This window comes from Arachis hypogaea, chromosome 18 (assembly GCF_003086295.3).
Source record: "Arachis hypogaea cultivar Tifrunner chromosome 18, arahy.Tifrunner.gnm2.J5K5, whole genome shotgun sequence".
Lineage (NCBI taxonomy): Eukaryota > Viridiplantae > Streptophyta > Magnoliopsida > Fabales > Fabaceae > Arachis > Arachis hypogaea.
The window spans coordinates 77,972,075-77,976,557 of record NC_092053.1 but is presented as its reverse complement, the minus strand read 5'-3'; the positions used below and the strand labels follow the sequence as shown (position 1 = coordinate 77,976,557).

The 4,483-nt window shown below is 43.5% G+C and overlaps 1 non-coding gene across 1 annotated transcript; it reads right to left on the bottom strand.

Annotated features, from left to right (window-relative positions):
- Positions 1–372: 372 nt before the first annotated feature.
- On the bottom strand, positions 373–476 carry LOC112774514 (small nucleolar RNA R71). Its single transcript, XR_003189001.1, has one exon. It is a non-coding gene; the product is annotated as a small nucleolar RNA R71 (small nucleolar RNA).
- Positions 477–4,483: the final 4,007 nt, after the last annotated feature.

Here is a 4,483-nt window from a genome sequence, read left to right as displayed (position 1 = left end):
GAGAGAAGAGTTCTGGGTTCTTACATCAACCCAAACCCAGGAAACTGTGGGAGTAGCATCCAAAGGCCAACCATACATGCCAACAACTTTGAACTAAAGCCACAGCTCATCACCCTTGTTCAGAACAACTGTTCATTCGGAGGGAGTGTCCAAGAAGACCCCAATCAACATCTAACCACCTTCCTGAGGATATGTGACACTGTGAAGTCTAATGGTGTTCATCCTGACACCTATAGACTACTTCTGTTCCCTTTCTCACTCAAGGACAAAGCATCTAAATGGCTGGAGTCCTTCCCAAAGGAGAGTTTGGCAACCTGGGAAGATGTGGTGAACAAATTCTTAGCAAGATTCTATCCTCCTCAACGGATTAACAGGCTGAGAGCTGAGGTGCAAACATTCAGGCAGCAGGATGGTGAGACTCTATATGAAGCATGGGAGAGGTTCAAGGATCTGACAAGGAGGTGTCCACCAGACATGTGCAACGAATGGGTGCAGCTGCACATTTTCTATGAAGGCCTGTCATATGAATCAAAGAAGGCAGTAGACCATTCATCCGGAGGATCTTTGAACAAGAAGAAGACCATTGAAGAAGCCATAGATGTCATTAAAACTGTAGCAGAGAATGACTACTTCTATGCCTCCGAAAGAGGGAACACTAGAGGAGTGACGGAGCTAAACAATATGGATGTACTGCTGGCCCAAAATAAGCTCATAACAAAGCAGTTGGCTGACCTCACCAAGAAGATGGAGAGGAACCAAGTAGCAGCAATCACCACCTCATCAGCAACCCAAGAAGAAGTGAATGAAGAAGCAGAGGGTAGTCAGGAACAAGCCAACTACATTGGGAATTTACCTAGGCAAAACCATGATCCATACTCCAAAACCTACAACCCTGGATGGAGGAACCACCCAAACTTTGGGTGGAGAAATCAACAAGACCAAGGCCTAGATCAAAGACGTCCAAATCCCAACAACTTAGCTCACCAACATGCCACACCTAGACCGTATCAGCACCTACATAACCACCCCTCTCAACACTTCTACCAAGGCCAAACTAACCTTTCTCATCCATCCAATCTCAACTCACCATCACCTGATGACAGACTCTCAAGGATTGAGAACTTACTTGAAGGCATATGCAAAGAGATTCAAGACAACAAGGTGTTCAAGGAGGAAGTGCGAGCCAATTTTAAGAACCAAGGAGACACCATCAAGAGGTTGGAATCTCAAGTGGGGTATCTCTCTGAGCAGATTCCCAAACCTACAGATGGATTCCCAAGTGACAGAGAAAAATCCGAGAGGAGAAACAAAGAAAGTAAGATGGGAAGATTGCAAGATGGTCACTACAAGTGATAAGGAGACTGGGGATAAGCCAAACAGGCTGCCAGAACAACCTGGAGATACCTCAGCAGAGAAGAAGGAAAAAGACCACCAAGAACCAAAAATCTCACAACAGGAGTTGCTGAGACTCTTTGCACCCTTTCCCCAACTATTCAATGGTACTGTGGAGAAGAGAATATACTCAAGATTTCTAGACTTGTTTGCATCTCTGCATGTAAACATACCATTCATCAAGATCATCCAACAAATGCCTGCATACATCAAGTATATGAAGGAACTGCTTCCCAAGAAAAGCTCACTCAAGGGAGGCCAAACTATAGTGATGAACAAGGAGTGCAGTGCCCTCATTCAACCAGAGTTACCTACAAAAAGAAAGGACCCAGGGAGTTTTCACATCCCCTGTGCCATAGGAGAAACAATGTTTGATAAAGCACTCTACAATTTGGGAGCAAGCATCAACTTAATGCCTTTATCCCTTATGAAGAGGCTGCAGATCAATGAGATAATGCCCACAGATGTAGTCATCAGGCTAGCTGATAAAACTCAAAAACAAGCAATAGGAGTGGTGGAAAATGTGTTGATAAAGGTTGGGAAATACTTCCTCCCAACATACTTTGTCATATTGTACATGGAAGAGAGTCATACTCACCCAATCATATTGGGAAGACCATTCCTAGCGACAGCCAGAGCACTCATAGATGTGGAGCGAGGGGAGCTAATCTTAAGGATCCATGATGAATAGCTCACCTTCACTATTTTCAAACACTCATAAGAAACAGATCAAGAGAACAAGGAACCAAGGAAGGATCACAGTGAGATACTGAAGGAAGAGACAAGTACTGAAGGACAACAAGCACATCTGGAGATCCCCTTGGTTGATGAACAAGTAAATAAGCAGTTGTCACAGCTCAAGGAAAAACTGGAGGAACATAAACCACCAGAGGCATATGAGGGCAGCAACAAAATTTCCTTAGAAGAAGAGGCCACAAAGAGCAAGGCACCAAACAAAGGAACAATGAAGAAGGTACCAAGGATGTGGAAGAACAAGAAGATCCCTACCGAGGACTTCTCTCTAGGGGATAAAGTAATCTCAGCTTACTTCCCGGATATCCCCCCTAATCTCCCCACTGTACCATCTCAGTTACCAAAGGTCTTCACTATCAACAGAGTTCTCTCCTTGGAACATGTAGAGATCATTGATACAACCAATGGATATAGGTCCACAGCAAGAGGGGAGGACTTGAAGCATTATCAACCTCCCTGATGAAGGAGAAACGTCAAGCTAGTGACGCTAAAGAAGCGCTTCATGGGAGGCAACCCATGTTTTATATGCTTTTAGAAAATAGTGAATAAGTCAATATTCATGAATTCTAACCCAAACTTGACAAACACTTGGTGAAATCCTTATTATGTAATATATAGTGAAGAATAAGTGGTGTTCAAAGCATGCCAAGAAAGCATGAATGCAATTCAGAGCATGCTAGTCTTGGAGCCTTGAACAAAACTTTTTCATCACAGTGCTACAAACTAAGTTTGGTGTCACCCAAGGTGCCACCAATATGCATATAAGGATACACAGTTAGTTAGTTAGTTGGTGTTCATGAATAAACAATCGAGTTATTTTTCTTTATTATTCTAGCCATAAAATTTCTCAATAATATTAATTTTTCTTATTTTATTTTATAGGAAAAGGGAAAGGAGCATTGAAGGGGATTGATTGGACAATTAAATGAGGAAGGTTCAGACACCACAAAAAGAGGGTACTACACACGTGTCTCAAGGAGGGACGCATTAGAAAATGTTGCCATACAACATTGAAAAGGATGAGACCCTTGAAGACTGAACAACACCCTTCATAAAGTTGATGATCCTTGTCCTTTCTCCGTGCTGAACCCCATCCGTCCATCTCACACTCAATCATCTATCCAAACCCTTCATTTGCCCATCACTTCCATATATAAGTAGCTCTCCCTCCATACCCCCTTCACATTCCAAACGCCCAGCTTAACATCCCCCTCTCAGAACCAAACCATTCTTACCACATTAAAAACATTCCCCTTCACTCCCTTCATTGCACTCAATCCCAAACAACCAAAAGTCTCCACACCCTTACCACCTTCACACATTAACTCCCATTCATGGCATCTTCGAGCTCTAAAAGAAGGAAGGAAAACGAACCTATGGAGCAACACCCGTATGATGAAAAGAAATTTATAAGCTTGCACCATGCATTGCAGTACGGGTGGATGGTTGATAAAGAAATAATATATGAACTTGGATTTCAAGTCAGAAAGAATGAGTGCCCGGAAATCATGATGAAGGTAGAAAAGAGGCGATGGGAGCTCCTCACTGATCCGATTGTTAAGGTAAATGCAAATCTTATAAGAGAGTTTTATGCAAACGCGGTCCGATATGATAAGGCCGATAAGTCATATACAAGCTTTGTGAGAGAAAAGATTGTGGATTTCAATCCCATGAGTGTCATGAGGGCATTAAAGCTACGGTCCATACCGTTTGAAGAAGAGAGTTATCATTCAAGAATGGACAACAGCCCCAATTATGACCAGATTGTGCAAGATATTTGTGTACCCGGAGCTGACTGGGAAAGATATGCGGATAGGAGACCAAGGTTCATCAAGAGAGCAGACCTCACTTCGGAAGCAAAGGGGTGGTTCGAAATTGTAAGGAGATCCATCCTCCCAGCAGGGAACAACTCGGAGGTGAACCTCAAGAGAGCCACAATGGTGCACTGTATACTCAAAGGAGGAGAGATCAAGGTTCATGAACTCATAGCCGCAGGCATTAGAAAGATGGTAGAGAAAAGCGACTCAAGAGGAAAGTTAGGTTACCCCAGCACTATTTACCGACTATGCAAGAAAGCTTGGGTGGTGTTTGAAACTGAGGACCCCGGGCATTCCAATAACCGTTTGACGGATGCATGCTGCCGCATCCCCCCTACCTCAACGGAAGCAAAGGAAGAGGCCAGACCCTCAAGTAGTAGAAGGACAAGTCTTAGAGGGCTAAATACCAGCCACTTTGGATATGTACCAACTACAGGAAGCCATTGATGGCCTATCTAGACAATATTTGGAAAGCCAAGGAGCACAGAAAGAGCTTCAACTACAGATGATGGGGCAGCAAG